The sequence below is a fragment of the Aphelocoma coerulescens genome, chromosome 1A (genome assembly GCF_041296385.1).
Source record: "Aphelocoma coerulescens isolate FSJ_1873_10779 chromosome 1A, UR_Acoe_1.0, whole genome shotgun sequence".
Lineage (NCBI taxonomy): Eukaryota > Metazoa > Chordata > Aves > Passeriformes > Corvidae > Aphelocoma > Aphelocoma coerulescens.
The window spans coordinates 42,156,753-42,173,865 of NC_091014.1; the positions used below are offsets into that span (position 1 = coordinate 42,156,753).

Genomic DNA, 17,113 nt, shown 5'->3' on the forward strand with positions numbered 1-17,113 from the left:
ATTTTCAAATTTTGGACTGATCCTCAAAGTGACTTGACAGTCTATGAAATTAATAACACAGATATTACTATTAAAGTAGTCTCAGAACTATACTGGCTTTTCATTTTTCTGGACTTCCTGCTTATGGAATTAAAAGGATGTCCAGCAGAAAAGTTCTGTCTGAGTGCAGTAAATGCCTGTGTAAAAAAAGATACAAAATTAATTATTTAAACTTCCATTTTGATATCTAAATTTTTTTTTAAAAAATCAAAAGTATTTCAATATGTAGTTGGTCACTGATGTTACCTTCACAGAAATATTAAAACAATTTGTAAAGGAGGCCTTCTGAATCCTAGGGAACATAAGGCAAAGCACTGGGAAAATGTGAGAAAATGCTACTGAATCTCATGCTGCCAGTAAAAAGTTTTCTTTATAATTTTGTTATGAACATTCTACTATGTTTCCACAGTACTGAATGTCCTATTTAACTATTTAACTTGATTCACATCTGGTTGCAAGAATACACAGTTACTTGCTGATGAAAATTGATTAAGACTTGTTCTAACCACTCATCCAAGAGGAACAGGCCTAAAATAAGGCTAAGTGTCTATGGATACATGCATTCTCACTTGAATTCTCTGAAATCCCTTAATTCGACTATCATCCATGTGCAAAAATTGAAATCCATAGCTGAAAATCTGTAACAGGTAGCTATGACCCTGGTCAAGACCCAAGGTGCTGCCTTTTCATACCATGTGCATGTGAAAGTTGGTGTTGGAATCCAAACTTTTGGACAAAACTACATGTTCTGTCATCTCTTTTTTTTTTTTTAACCACCTTTGTAGAGCATCCAAGGAAAAGGCTGCATAATGCAGAGTGCAGTCACTCAGCCTTTAGGCTGAGGAAGGTTTACAGACCACAGTTTCCTACCTGCCACTATCCCCTCCCTTCTGTTGGTATAAGTATTTATAAAGACACAAAACTGAACAGATTTGGGGAAATAATCTGAATTCAAACATGATGAGCAAAAAATAATAGTTTAAAAAGCATTCAGAAAAGACACTTGCACTAGTACATGGAGGGCAAGATTGAGCATTATATGGCCATTTTGTCTTAATGCTGATTTATGCCAATTTAAAGAGATGGGAAAGCCATATTTTAGATGTAGTTTCATTAAATAGTAGGAAAAACAAAAGTGCCATTCAGCCAGGTATTCATTACCTGTTTCATAGATGAGAAAACACTCTTGACTCAAGACCATTATGCATAATGACAAGGTCAAAAATTAGTGTAAGTACCACAAACCCACGTGCCTATGACCAGGCCTAATATAAGAAAGAAAAGAAGGCCACAAACCCCGACACATTACTTTTAGCCCTAATTGATTGAAGCTGTATTTCTTCATCATGAAAAAGCACAAATGAGCTGATGAACTATGGCAAGGATAATGACCCCTTATAGTGAATCTGCTGTCCAGAGAGACAATGGGTGAAGCAGTCAAAGCCTTTGGGCTCAAAAAGGAAATATTTGTAAAGAATATTAAAGATTTCTTCAGATCAGACTTTTCAGTTTCAAGCAAAGACTTGATCTAAAATACTACTTATTATTCACCTTCTTTGGCAGCTCTATATTTCTGTGAGTAGGAGTCCTAATCCCAAGCTTCAGTGCCTTTAGACTTTCTCCTCAGGTACTGCAATGCCTTTTTCTTATTTACTGATAAATACAAATATCAGAAACCATAGCTCTGTTGTCACGTAAAAATAGGAATGACAGACCTTTTGAAATAGATTGGGTCAGGATCTCTGTGGCAGGTACACTGTGCTGATCTTTTTGTTCTCTGGCCAACCTTCTAGCTGGATCTGTAGCTATCTTAATGAATCTGAAAGAAGGTGCATATGGACTTTGCTTGTCTAAGGAAAGCAGCTGTAATGTCACCAATATTTCCAAAATACTTATGGGTCACTTCACTGAAGACCAATTATAACATTTAAGATGTCCCTAGCAGCACTTCACAGCTGTGCTATTATCAAAGCTGTAAGGCTTGAATTAAGTTGTCATCACTGCTACTTCTGAGAGCTGGCTTGGCCAAGTACAGCATCCATGCTGTTATACCCTCGGGAATATTTTACCACAGCCTAATGAAACACATCATTGCTCTAAGAATATATAATCTTTCTGGGTTGGAAGCTTGGTACAGAAGAGCCTGGCCACATTATTACCAACATATGTATGTCAGTGTAACAGTTTATTTGGATCCACCTTGAAAACATTATCCTGCATAAGAAAGTGTACAGATGCTGGGAAAACAGTAGTGCTGGCTTTACCTGGACATATTTGGTGCATCATATATTTTTGTATGACTTTAACAGCTTCATTCTGTTCCTTGGACCCTGCTCTCTTTTTTGAGAGCTTAATCCAAAGCCCACTGAAGCCTCTAGAAATAGGTGCCATTAATCAAAAGCGTATTGTGGATCATATCCTTACTTGAAATTTGTGCAAGATTCAGGATTTTACTGATATGAAACACATAGTTGATTAGCATGCATTTTTGTCCTACTCTCCATATAAGTGGCACAGCAGTAAGTAAAGCAAAGTGTAGTAAAAAGTCTACTGCATTTCAGTTTTCAGATGTTCATGATGCTGTGGGTAAACACCCAGATAAATGACTGCTAAATTCTTCCTTTGCAGCTCAACTCAAAAAAATTATGTGTCACTGGCAGAAGATAACAGCAGTTGTCAGTTATTTTTCTTGATTAATTTTGATAGCATGTGTTATACTGTACTCTTTATCTATTACTTACATTCCATATATAGTCTAACACATATTTAACTATACAGCTACAACTCACGACACGTTTATATAAATAAGAAAGTATGAAAATGTAAAAAAACTATTTATAAGTAAAAAACCTGGAATCAGCACATGAAGGCTGCACAAGTTATCTCTGAAACGTAAGAGTATAATATGTTGTAATAAAATACTTTTTCCACAACAAAAGCAAATAAAAATAAGCAAAATAATCTCTGTTGCTTGCAAGAAAAAAAAAGAAAAAAAAGAAAAAAAAGAGAGAAAAAAATTACATATTATTCTACTCCCTTTAATCTCAAAATAAGTCTCCTGGAGGTTCACAGAAGAGAAAAATGCTTCATAAGAGCAGACTGAGTAAATTGGCAGAACTTTGAATCATCACAAGGCATATCTTCGTGAATGAATGAGAAACTTCCTGTTGAACTGTATGGCATATGGACAGTATAGTTGCCTTCTGGATAGTCCAAGAGGCAAATTTCAAGTATGCCATATGGGCTTTACTTCTTAGAAGTTCTTAATAGAGAAGGATGAAATACTTACAGTTCTCCTGCAAAAATTACGTGCTCAGGCCAACTTCTTACCATACTTTCTTGTTTGTTTCAGAAACAACAAAAATTTTGGAAGAAAATTTCGAAATAATAATACTATTTTCTTTAATATGTCTTCAATTTAAAGTAACCTTATACTTTATATTTACATCAGCTTTGTATCTTAAAAAAGCAGTTGCTTTTTCAGCCTCACGCTTTCCCACTTATTCTTCAATGAGAGTGAGATACTAGTTATGGTTACAGATGTAAGCATCTGCAGGAGATCTATAATCAGTAAAAACTCAGTTGAAACTTAGGTTTTAGGAGTGTGGACAAGTATGTGCTCCATTTTTTTTCTTTCACAAATAAGGGAGAAGTGATTTGAAAGAAGTGTGATTGTTCTCTGTTTATCCATTTCCATATATAAATGAAATCCAAAGCCTGAAAATTTGAAATAAGGAACAACAAATACATAGGTCCTCAGAAACCTTTTATTGTTATTAGGAAAGGTGGTCTAGGCACTTGTTTATAATCAAACTTCAGTGTGGACTGTGAATGGCAGTACAGGCCATTGTTAACTTTCTTGACATTTGAAAGGTACAGCATTTGGTCTGTCCTCCTCTTTCCCTCCTTTCTAAATTAACATGCTCTCATAAATTCCTCTAAGAGTGAAACATAATCCAAACATGGCTTCAGAACACCTCTTCTTTTTACGTAGAAATCAAGTACTCAAGATGATGGAATTTTTCCATTTTCTTGAAAGAAAGTGAAAAATTTTATGAAAGAATAGTTCAACTATGACAAGGCTTAATAAACTTAACAAAATTTTAATCACCTGTTGTTTCACTTCTTCCATTCAATAAATATTGAGACCTGTCAAATGTCTAACAGCTTCAGAGCTTGGCTGGTATGAGATATCTTCTGTCATGTTTGAAAACAAGGCTTTCTAATTCTTTCTTCTTTTATTAACCAGCTGACTTAAAGTATGGATGAAACATGGTTTCTTTCTGTAACCCTTTACTAGTTTGCAATATTATTCATGCTTTTTACAGGAAATGTGGTAGGAAAACTTGTAAGGTAGCTGGGAAGTGTTCATTGTATTGTAGTAATTTTTTTGGTTTATTTTTTTACTACAAATAACAAGATAGAGATAATTTACTTGTTTGAAAAGGGAAAGTGTGGAGGAGGGATAATTCCCACACAGTCCCTTGCTTTTGCATTTTTAAATTTTAATATTACTGTAACAAATTGAGCTGAGTATATTGATATGTAAAAAAAAAAAAAAAAAAAGGTCTCCAGAGTTTCAGGTTTGTTTCATGCATATATTTCCTGGAGGCTTTTCTTGATCTCAGAGGGGTTTAGTGAATCAGAATGAATACAACAGGATCAAAGAAGGAATGTGTTTAATGAACTGCATCACAAAAAGAAAAACAGAAGATAAAATGCTATAATGCAATGTCCACAAAACCACTGGCATAAAATTAATGATAGAGATTACCCCTACAGGATATTTTATTGGAACTTTTCCCACATTAACTGAAGAAATATTTGTGGAGCTAGTTATGGATCTCTGTTAATCTGGAGAGAAACCCCAAACATAAAGCAATTGGAGGCACGTTAAAGTAGAGGTGGTATCTCTTGTATCCTACAAATTTAATTTTGTGAATACAGCTGAGTGTTTTACATGATTATGTAATGTAGGCTTAATAAATGCAGTGCTATGGAGGTGTGCCTGCATCACAGGTGGACCCATATCTGTAGCAATGCATGAGTTTCTCCAGAACATCTTCAGGAATACACATAGTTCCTCATCTGTAATTTGAGACTGCACAGTCCTCTGTGCTGAGAGAGACTTCAGAGTTACAGATTTCCAAATTCATATGCTGGGATGTTCATAGCTTGTGAACTTGAATGATGTTATTTTTGTTAGGTATGTAGAGATGCGGTAGGAATATTTTGATCTTCCTTTCACAGAATTCCAGAAAACCTGAAGTTGGAAAGGAACTCTGGATGTAATCTGGTCCAAACTCCTGCTTAACCAGTCATCTAGAGCCTATTGCCAAGGACCATGGCCAGACAGATTTTGAATATCTCCAACCAGGGGGACTGCACAGCTGCTGTGGGAAACCCATGCCAGTGCTCAGTAAAAGAAGAGCTTCCTGATGTTTTGTGTTGCACCCACTGTCTCTGGTCCTGTCACCGAGCACCACAGAAAACAGCCTGGCCCTGTCTTCTTTACACCCTCCTTTCAGATAATTGTTCACATTAAAGAGATTCCCCACTAAGTCTTCTCTTGTCCACAGTCTGAACAGTCCCAGCTCTCTCAGCTTTCCCTGTAATACAGATGCTCCTGCCCCTTAATCATCTCTGGGCCCCTTTGTTTGGCTCCCTTCGATGCCTGTCTTGCACTGAGAAATGCAGAGCTGGACACAGTATACTCCAGATGCAGCCTCACCAGTGCTGAGTAGAAGGGAAAGATATCCTTCCATGACCTACTGGTAACACTCCTAGTGCAGCTGAGGACAGCACTAGCTGTCTTTGCCACAAGAACACATTCCTGACTCCTGCTCAACTTGGGAGCCACCACAACCCTCAGTCTTTTTAGGCAAACGTGATTTCCAGCTGGGTGGCACCTGGCATATATTTGTGCATGGGGTTGTTCCTCCCCAGGTGCAGGACTTTGCAGTTCCTCTTATTGAACTTCATGAGGTTCCTCTCAGCCCATTTCTCCAGCCTGTGGAGGAGATCTCTCTGGATGCAGCACAACTCTCTGGTGTATCAGTCATTCCTTCCAGTTTTCTGTTATCCGCAAACTTTTTGAGGGTACACCCTGTCCCATTATCCAGATCGATAACAATATTATGCAGGATTGGACCCAGTATTGACTCCTTAAGAACAAGTTCCTAGAAGAGAGAAGAGAGAGTGGAGGGCTATGAGTAAAACAATATCTCTCAGTTGCTCAAGCAAGACAGCTAAGCAGAGGTGAACACAGAAGTCAGATGCTAAACTTAGTCACCTAGCTCAATAGTTGGGATCTCAAGCCTGGTATATAATCATCTTGTGGGTCATATGTCACATGAACTAGTCCCATGTAATTATTCTAGTGTCAAAAATGGCCTGAATTTTCTACTGTTTAGGCATATGAAACTGTCTGTGTGTCTACCAAGCTACAATTGTTCTGAGCTTCCTGGAAGATATGAAGCTTCTCCACCATACAGACTGGACTATATGCACACCTCATAAAAATAAACATATAATATGTCATCTTCTATTATTTTTCTTCTATGAAGCTGTTTTCTAGGTAAGTCACATAGGAGCTTTCTCTCTGAATGAAATGTTTATGTTATTATCAGAAGATATAAAATCTCTACAATTTCTCAGAATTACTGTGCGTCAAATATTCTACCTTCAAGGTATATTTTCACTTTTCCAATATTGTGTTATGATACAAAATTTATACATTAATTCCAACATTATTTAATTTGTAGTTTCCCATCTGTTTTCCGTCTTATGTATGCCCATTACGTTATTTGAATTTCTCCAGCAATTTTGTACTGACAATTTTGCTGACTAATAAATATGTTAATTTGCCATGAGTTATCATGCTCTTCCTATTATAGATAGCACATTGCATGATGTTATTAAAATCTTCACATGTATAGCTCTTCACTGATGTTCGCTACAAGTTAGGCTTAAAATTTTAATGTGCTGCCACTCTAGGCTTAACATTTTTAAATTACCTTACTGATTGTATTGAAGGCTGAATTTATAGCAATTAATTTCAATTTAGAAAATTGCTGAGTCAAAAAAATGAAAACAATCATGCATAAGAGAGGAAATATCCCATCATATTTCAAGTTGCTATTCTTCAACTATGCACCTTAAGTTTCTTTATGTGATTGTGATTTCTCAGCTGTTACTTTGTATTTCTCTTGTGTTTGCATAAATATTGTAGTGGAGAGACAGTATCAAGAATGTTAAATGAAGAAAATCAGTAATGCCAAAAATGACCATCCATTTATAATTAACAAATTAGAGCTCTACACATAGTGAAAGTGACAGAGGGAAGCAGGCAGTGCTGCAATGTACACACCAAGGTTATGCTCTGACAAGTGGCACCAGCCAGACTCCCATCAATCAGGTATTCTCAGCAGAAGATGCAAACACTGAATTCATTTGGTGTAGTGATTACTATTCACTAGCCAGCAGAATGGAATTGTGTCATTTGTTTTCAGACATCAACTCACCTGATCTTTGAACCTAAAACTGCTGTTGTTAATAACATTTGCTATTGTACTCTGCTAATTCCCAATTGTAGCAGACCCGTTTGAAGTAAAGGCTCTGTAAATACTCTGCTGGAAGCAACCTTTGCCCAAAATACTCTGCAGCCTAATTTGAAATTAATTCAATCAGATCATATGATAAATGAGATCAGAAGAGATATCTTAAATATTACTGTTAAGTAACACATTATTCAAAGCAGTTGAAAGGTAAAACAGAAGTCACTTTATAAAATTGTTGTGAATAATAGTTATTGAAAGAAAATGTGCAATGGGGTCAGAAAAGCTATGCAAGTCAAACTCATAATAAACTGAAAAAAAAGCTTTTGATTGGAAACTTTCAGTGAGCTTGGGAAGTTGCAGAAATCACCATAAGCTTAATGTAAATGTTTTTAAGATGCGAAAAAATATGTCTGAATAATGAACCCATGACTGATTTGGTACCTCTGTGGACATTGCTTCTCTGGAGATGCTTCTACATAGCCCTTTAAATTGTCTTGAAATCTGAGGAGTTGTAGATCAACATTTGAGTCTGTGTAAGAGTTGCAATGCTCTGACACTCTGGGAATTTTTGAACTTAAGTAGTAAGTTTTTCATGTCTGCCTTTTCTTTTTTTTTGGTTGGTTGGGGCGTTTGTTTGTTTGTTTTGGTTTTTTGTTTTTTTTGGGGGGGGGTTGGTGGTTTTTTTTCTGCCAAAGACACTTAGATACCTCAAGTTTGGTTTTTGACACCAGATGTGAGGTAAAAACATAACATGAATATCTATGTATGCATGTGTATAAAACTCTGTGTTTATATACATATTCATATATATATATGAAGAATAATGGCAGTTTTAAAGACATTTTTATAGATCCTGCATCTCCTGTTAACATGAAATGAAAGAGTAAGATAGAATTTCTTCTTGCAGATTTCTCCAAACTATTTTTTCGTCCTGCTCTCTATTTTTAAATTTTCTGTGAAATTTAGTTCAAATTAGAGCATCTCCATTCTCCTCAGGCTAATTGTCTTCCTAGCTCTTCAGTAAATAAAATCTTAGGAGTGGATAGAAGCTGGGAGAGTGTTTAGGAGTTGTCTTAATCACCAGACAAAAATCCATCTCTTCCAGCTTTGATGCCTGTGGGTAACTGTGGGTAATTTTATTTACATTAAATTTGCATGACTTCCTACTGCCTTTTGCAAGCCCTTTCTTCTTGCAGCCTTTGCTTCTGCTTTCCTCCCAAATTTCATGTAGGTTACCAAGATACAACCATAAGATTTTGACTGTATCAATTGTATTCTTGTTACTTATGAGTACAGCCATATCTGGATAGTGCAGAGAAACTTAAAGTATCAGAATATTACTAATGATAGAGAAAAGATTTTTTGTAAGATAAGTTAATGGCAAAACGAAAACTAACAGCTTAGTTGAAGAAAATGAGTGAATTTTCCTAAGGAAAGATATGAGACCTTTTTCCTTCATCTCCACAGTCTTTCCTTCTCACTGCTTGTAGAAAGGCTGAGGGATGGTACAGAGAATCTCTTCAAACTGCTAGTACACACAGGAAGCAATAGAATTACTAATAACCCATTGTTTTACCACAAGTTGAAAAAATCAGTCTGGTATTTGGTTCAATAATTCATTTTACAAACACTGAGACAGACAGACACAGAGAGGTAAACCACTCCAAAGTCAGAGCTTGGCAGGGCATAATGGAATTGGCAGGAATTGGCACTCTGAGTATTTGGTTTGGCTAAGTCCTGCACCCATAGATGAAAGGGGAGAGATTTCTGCTCTAATCCCACCTCAGGATGTCTTACATGCTATTGTTTCTTTCAAGACTCATATGTACTAGAGACATGCTCATTTTAAGTTTTCAAATACCCTGTTGGTAAATGACCTTTGCAGTATGGCATAAACCCCACTTTTCTGATGCCTATTTCCTAAACTAAATTGTTTTGTTCTGCACAGCCTATTGTTTCCTTCTTTTCATTTATCTTCAAACCAAATAATAATGCACTTAGAAGAGTGGTATTTTTGAACTGAAAAACAATTAACCTCATATGGGCTTTAGTGCTTACAGGATAGCAGACATCCTGCTGTATGTCTACAGATGGCTCTCATTTGGATTCACATACAGCATGCTGGATTTGGACATCCTGCACCCTATGTTACTGGCTCAGTAAAATTAAAAGGTTTGTCTTTTGTGCTGGCCCTGGTTACAGCTGTTATGATGGTCAGTGTGTCGAACAGATTAATGAGAAAAGAGCAGAATAACTATAAATGTAAAAAGAAAACCTGCATGGTCAAAGTTGATAGCTAGATTGTCCTGGACTCCCTCTTCAGGGCACAAGAAGGGGCTTAGACATCTTCTTGCATAGGTGATGTGATCTGTATACAAAGCCACAACAAATTCAGGAGGATTGCTCAGAATTAATGCTACTCCTATATAAAACAAACACTGTGAAGAGGTTAAAAAGCTATCACTACCTCACTACCATGCAAGAAAAGACTGTACATCGCATCTCTTCAGAGGGTGGCAAACCTGCCATTCTAATTTACATTTCTGCCCTTTTCTGATTCCTGCTGTAGTGCAGTCCACTCCTCATTACACAGCGCAAGCCAAGGATAGAAGTGACAACCGTGAACATTGGCAGGCCTCAGAGAGGGGGAGTGAAGCGTGAAAGACAATCAAAATAACTCTTGCATTTAGAGTGGAACAATTTTTATATGGCACTGAGGGAAAATTCTGTAACTGGAGACTGAAATTAGGCATAGATTCAGTATCTGATTGTATGTTTGTTTTAAATCAGCAAAAACAGTAAAACAGACGTTTTTCTAAGGAAAAAACATTTAGTTTAATTTTTTTTACATTAAAATATTTAATTTTTGAGGCATAGAAGCATTTCTGAAGCATTCAAAGATTGAAATACTTAGTATTTTAATTTTGATTAACCACCTATGTATTTCAGATATACACACGTAAATTAGAAAATGAGAAGACGAGATGTCTAAACATCCCTGAAATAATCCAAGGACACCCTAAAATTTCCAGGGGTTTTTTTTACATTTGTTTGATCAACACCTTGAAAATGTCCTTTTCAGTCTTCCTCCCCTCTTCCCTCTTTCTGAAAATTTCCTGGTTTTGGTAAAAAACCCAAACAGTCCATTTTCACTTGTATTAGCTTTGGTGAACTGATAACAGGACTGAAATATCATCAACATTAGAAAGAACGAGATTAGTATATTAATATTGTAAAATCTATTTCATCATCAAACTGCCAAACAATTCATTTTTATAGAAAAATATTCAGGGCAGAAGTCAATCTTCACCCTCTTTGAGCCAAGCACAGTGGAAATTTATTACTGCCTGGTCCATCTAAACCGACCACCTAAAGACATCAGTCTCTAGTTCACAGCAAGAGCAGCAACAGGATGTTCCTCAGCAGTCCTGTGCTGACATCTGCCTCAGCTTCTCCTTCATGCTGATTTCATCCTAAGCCTGTCAGAATTTTATTTTTTGCAGTTGTGCAAATGCAGCTGCTTTTTCAAAAGGTCATAGCAAATAATATCTGCTTACTGGTGTTATCAGCCATTTAGGAGTATGTAATTAGTTATGATTCACATCAAAACCAAAATAAGCTCAGCTGTTTCCAGTACAAGATAAACTAACTGCTCCACGTGTGCAAGAGTCATAGACATTCACAAAAATCATATCATACATATTTTAGATTTGTCAAAGTTACACCATGATAGGTAATTTTTTTAAAATGGAAGAAATACTCCTCTAATAGATGCCTCTTTTGACAAAAAATCTACACAGCAAAATATGTCTTGGAACAATTCCCTAGAGAAATATCTGTGTTTACCTGAGAGCCCAGTGAAACCTCAATAATTGCAGAACATGATTCCCCACCTCCATTTTGTTGTAGATCTTCTTGCCAGTGACAGACTGTTGCTTGCCTTTATCCAAATGAAAAGTCTACTGGATGGTTCCACAAAGATCACAAAATTCCAAAATCTACCATCCTGTTAGAGGTTTGGGAGAGGTTTTTATTCCCATTTTCCACAGCCCCAGCTTGCTACCAGTCAAATATATGCCCTTCAGTTATATCCATCTATCAGAAAAATCTCTTTTAAATTTTTACACCAGACACTAAAATGATACTCCCTACCTCTACCCTCCATTCAATATTAAGGCAAAACAGCAATTAAGGCTTGTCAGGTCCTACCTTCAAGCATCTGTTATTAAGCTGGGAACAAACAGGCCTATTTTCTATTCACCTAGCAATTCAGCCAGCAGTCAGGGTTCATACTATTAGATCAATTGCCTGCAGCTTGTCACCTGCTCAGAGTTTAAATGAGCACAGCTGTCTGTCTCAAAAGGATCTCGAGGAAATTTTGCTTGCCTCTTTTTCTGATAAGCCACTATTCTTCCATTTTTTTCTCATGGCGGAGCACTTGGCTGATTCATTTTCTCCTATCTTTTCTCTGGCCTTGACAAAATTATTCTGCAGTCTTTCTAGAAACATGTAGGTCAGAATATTGGGGAACAAGAATTCAATATTCATTCAGCTATCAGGTTCCTACTTGCCCTTCCTATCATGTTTTTTCATACAGTACAGCTTATGCACTGAGACAAAATACTATATAGGGGATAAATTGAGGCATGCACATAGCACCCTGCATAAGATAAAGCTGTGTCTTCTACCCACCATATCATCTTCATTTTGTCCCTGTGCACATTGCCAATGCACCCCCCCCACAAAACAAAGCCTTCTCAGTTAGGTTCATCAAGACCTCTGTAAAACTGTATCAGCCATTGCTGCCTTCTCTTGAACTTTAAAGGCTGTTCTGGTGTTATTAAAAGGGGAATTTGAAAAAAGCTGTGAGCTTTTATAGAAATATAGAAGTATTTGCCATATTATGCCTTATTTCAGTTCTTTGAAAAACCCTTTGCTTATCCGCAGACTCCTACTCCTGGGTATTTCTCAGCTTTTTTTGTGTGTTTTATTGTAAAATTAATGATAACATTTTTTTTGCAAAATACATATTAATGCTGTTTATTGAACTTACTATCAAAAGACAAGTATTTCTTTTATTTTTTAAAAACTTATTTTCACTTTTTATTCCTATACAATATTCTACCCTATACAATTATTTCCTTTTTATTCCTTTTAGTATTCTCATATACCAAATGGGTTATAGTATAATAGCTTTTTCCATATTCCTCCTTGCAAAATGAAATATATTAAATTATTTCTACTTTAAGTTAAATCACAGCTCAGCAGATTTTTGATCTCTTAGTTTTTAGTTTTTGCTGTCATTTTTTGATTGATAAAGAGCATGTCTCAGTTTATGTGATGTCTTCAATTCGCATCCTTTGAGTCAGACCAAGACATAAATGGAAGTGCTCCAGTTAATATCAATATACTCTCCTTATGAGGTAGAAGCAAACACAAAGACATCTTTGAGGACAGAAGTAAGAAAACCCTTGAGACATTTGTCTCTTTTTGAGCATCTAATACAAAAAACACATGTAGCAGACGTAAAGGCCTTCAGAGTTCTGATCCAACTGCTGATATGTTGAGCTCTTTCGTATGTTCAGGCTCTTAGCTGAACTAACTGCAGCTTAGTCTAGAGGTGAATAGAAATTGCCCTTCTGTACAGCTCTCCAGCCTTTGCCTAAAATGGCACCTTTATTTTTACTTTTCCAACAATTCTTTTTTCATTTTGTTGTACATAACTCTGTCCAATGCTACATGGAAGATGTAATGCCATCCGATCTTATGTAATGATGGTGTCTTTCCTCAAAAGTAAATTGATTTCCATCTTTGCAAAATTGACTCATTTTAAAGTGTCTCAGTTCCAAAGGGAATATGATTGTGCATTGTGAAACAAGTCCTTTTGGGTTTTTTGCTATTACTGGTAGTGTTTTATTTCTTTCTTTGCACTCAGTGGACTAATGGAACTCACCTGTATTGTATTTTGTTCCAAAATCCTGTTTTCATTTGATAAAACTGGGTTTCTAGCATTTCCCTTTGCAACACCTACCTTAAAAACACCAACTACTTTGAAGAAATTATATTTTCTCAGAATCTGCAACAATCCAAACCAGTATTCTTGATAAGTGTGAACAACCTTCATGGGAATTACTAAGCTTATAATTGTTTATAATTATTAATTATAATGTTTGCTGCAAGAACAAGCAGCTATGTATGCTTACTTCCTGATGTTTTTGTGTAACAAGTCTGTGATATAATATGGTTTTGTGACTTGGTGGAGGCCATACTCTTATTGCTGCAATGTATTTTATTAGAAAAAAATGTATTAGAGGAACTAGTTTTTAGTCACTGCTAGTTTTTAACTAGATTAAAAAAACTGTACAATATTTTGACGGTATCACTAATATTAACAAAAGGCATTGACACTGACACTTCCCACGTGTGTTTGACTTCTTCCTACTGCAGTCTATGGAATTTCTGAAGGTAGTGTACCAGCAGAATAACTCATAGTCAAGTTTGCACCTTGTTCCATTTTTTATTTAAAACAAAGAACCTAACATTATAAAAATCTGTCTAAGGGAAACAAAGAGAGAGATTTGATAATTTCTTTCCTTATACCATGGTCTTCATAAGGTATTTGCTTGCACTGTAGTTTCCTTTTACATTGTCAAAGATTAAATGATATTTAAATGTGCATCAGACCCAGAGATCCTGATTCAATTTCAGACATAAACGTACATTTCATGGTATCTTTTTCTTTCTTAGAATAAGAGTAACATCACACCAAGATATCTTCTTTGCTTGTGGGAGACTTGGAATCTCTGTCTCACAAAGGGCATGGGATATGGGAATGCTGACTTTACATCATGGTTTTTCTTTGTCAAATGACAAAAATGCTGATGTTGGCATCACTCCTTCTGGGATCTTTGCAGGTTTGATTCTTGTAATTTTCGAGTGGATATGCTGGAAAAGACCCTGCCTGTATCCATATTCCCAGCCAGGCAAAAGCAATGCACTTTTCCTTAGAGGACTAACTCAGGTATTTTGAACAAATTTGAAGTGTATATTTTGCTTACATTATGTAAAGTCTGAATTCAATGCAACTTTCATTGATAGTCATCCCTTACTTCGACTGGAGTCCTCTTAGATGTGGTTTTTGCAATGACTGTGTTTTTATGTAAGGAATACCATGAATCCTACAATTTTTCAGTAAGGTGTCTACATGTAAATAGAACATTTTAAAGAAAAGTAAACTGTAGATTTATGGTGCTTATTATCTGGGAAACTTCTCTGTTTTTTATACTTTATTGGTGTTGTTGATATGAAAGAAAATAGTTTTTAATTTTTGCATATTTAAAAAACAAACACAGTCCATAAGTGTGCTTATTGTAATTTCTGTTAAAAATTTCTTTCTTCTTCATGTTTTTATCTTCAAGGCTACAAAATGTAATCATAACAAGTTTCTGGCACAATTTCATCCTTGTCACAATTTCATCAAAAGCATATATTCATACAAAGAGCAGATTCCTAGGATACACTTTCATTTTGGTGTTTCTAGCTAAGCAGACTTTTTTTTTTGTGGTTGGATGCAGCTTTCCAAAGTAAACAAATCATAAAAATGGTAACTAGTACCTTGAGTTTCCTTTTTTTGAATTCTGTCAATTGTGTGTTAAGTCCATGTCTCGGAAAGACAGACAGACAGACTCAGGGGTTTGCATTTTTTTCATAACTGAAAAGAAATACTCTGTCTTGCTTTAAATTGTGGGGATGTGAAGGGCTACAAAGATTTATAACATGTCAGTGTCTCTTTCATGCACCTACTATAAGCTTTTAGTTCTGTCACTGTTTCCTAATCTACCCAAGTTAAAAGCAATTTTATACCTTTTGCTTTGGTGTATATCAGGGACACACTGGGTCATTTCTACTTAAAAAGATAGGAGTTCTTTTGTAAATGCTCTAAGCTCAGAGCCAGTGATTGTTTTCAATCTCCTCTATTCGTAGGACACAAAATCCAAAACTTCTCCCTTCCTGAACTTGTATTCTCATCATGTTTTGGAAATGTGTCTCCTCTTTGCTGAAATATCACTTGACACAGAAGTGAATTTGTAGGTGAAAAATAAAATCATATTAACAAACAGAGAAACCTTATACAATTGCCTGAACAAAGGAAGGAGTGTGAAGAGGAGAAGGATGTTTAGAAATCTGTCTGTACAAACATCATGACCAAATGTCATGGAAAGGCTGAGGATGTTGTCTACCTAGATTTCAGTAAACTGTTTGACACCATCTCCCACAGCATTCTCCTGGAGGAACTGGAAGTTTATGGTATGGATGGATGTACTCTTCACCAGATAAAAACTGGCTGGATGGCAGGGCGCAGAGAGTGCTAGTGAATAGAACTGCATCCCATTGGTGTCCAGTCACTAGTGGTGCTCCCCAAGGCTCAGTTTTGGGGCTGTACTGTTTAACATCTTTACCAATGCTTTGGATGCAGGGATTGAGGGCATCCTCAGCAAGTTCACAAATGACACCAAGTGGGGTTGCTGGAGGGTGGGAAGGCTTTGCAGAGGGATCTGGACAGGCTGGATCAATGGGCCAAAGCCAAACTGTATGAAGTTCAACAAGGCCAAGTGCTGGTTCCTGCACTTGAGTCAGAAGAGCACCAGGCAGTGCTACAGGCTGGGGGAAGAGTGGCTGGAAAATTGTCCATAGGAAGGGACCTGAGGGTGCTGGTTGGCAGTGGCTGAACATGAGCCAGCGTGTGCTCAGGTGGCCAAGAAGGCCAATGGCATCCTGACCTGTATCAGGAATAGTGAGGCCAGCAGGACTAGGGTAGGGATTGTCCACCTGGACTCGACACAGGTAAGGCCACACCTCAAGTGCTGTGTCCAGTTTTGGACCCCTCATTTGAGAACAGATGTTGAGGTACTGGAGCATGTCCAGAGAAGGGCAACAGAGCTAGTGAAGGGTCTGGAGCACAAATCCTATGAGTATCGAGCTGAAGGAGCTGGAGTTAGTAATCTGGAGAAAAGGAGGCTCAGGGGTCACCTTATCACTCTTTAAAATGATGTGAAAGGAGATTATAACCAGGTGGGAGCCTGTCTCTTCTGCCATGTCTCACGTGAAAGAATGAGACGAGATGGACTTAAGATGAGCCAGGGCATGTTCAGATTAGATATTAGAAAAATATTTTTCACTAAAAGAGTGGTTAGGTGTAGCAATGGGAAACAAAGCCAACAGACCGCCTTGTATGTCCAAAGACGATTGGTTTATTGTCAGAAATCACCCCATTTTTATACCCTTAATTTCCACCAGACACAACCGAAATCAAACCGAAGCCTGACAGAACTCAACAGCAGAAGGGCACCCGTTGGCTGGCTCCGCCGCGGTGCTGCTGTCCGCGCGTCCTATCACCCAATCAGCTTCCCGCTCATACCATGTCCATGTGTCCCTCCAGCCACTCAGTCTCACTTCCAGCTGTCGCTCTAGCGACTCTCTCCTCACTCCCAACCGCCTCCCACCCCTCAGCCATC

The 17,113-nt window shown here is 37.0% G+C and overlaps 1 long non-coding RNA gene across 3 annotated transcripts; it reads right to left on the reverse strand.

Moving 5' to 3' along the window:
* Positions 1-4,701: 4,701 nt before the first annotated feature.
* On the reverse strand, positions 4,702-11,779 carry LOC138104663 (uncharacterized). 3 transcript variants are annotated; one of them, XR_011148205.1, is made up of 3 exons: positions 11,445-11,779; positions 9,878-9,966; positions 4,702-6,218 (listed from the first exon to the last, which is right to left on the reverse strand). It is a non-coding gene; the product is annotated as an uncharacterized lncRNA (long non-coding RNA). The 3 variants fall into 3 exon arrangements; XR_011148203.1 differs by having other exon boundaries at positions 9,874-9,966; XR_011148204.1 differs by lacking the exon at positions 9,878-9,966.
* Positions 11,780-17,113: the final 5,334 nt, after the last annotated feature.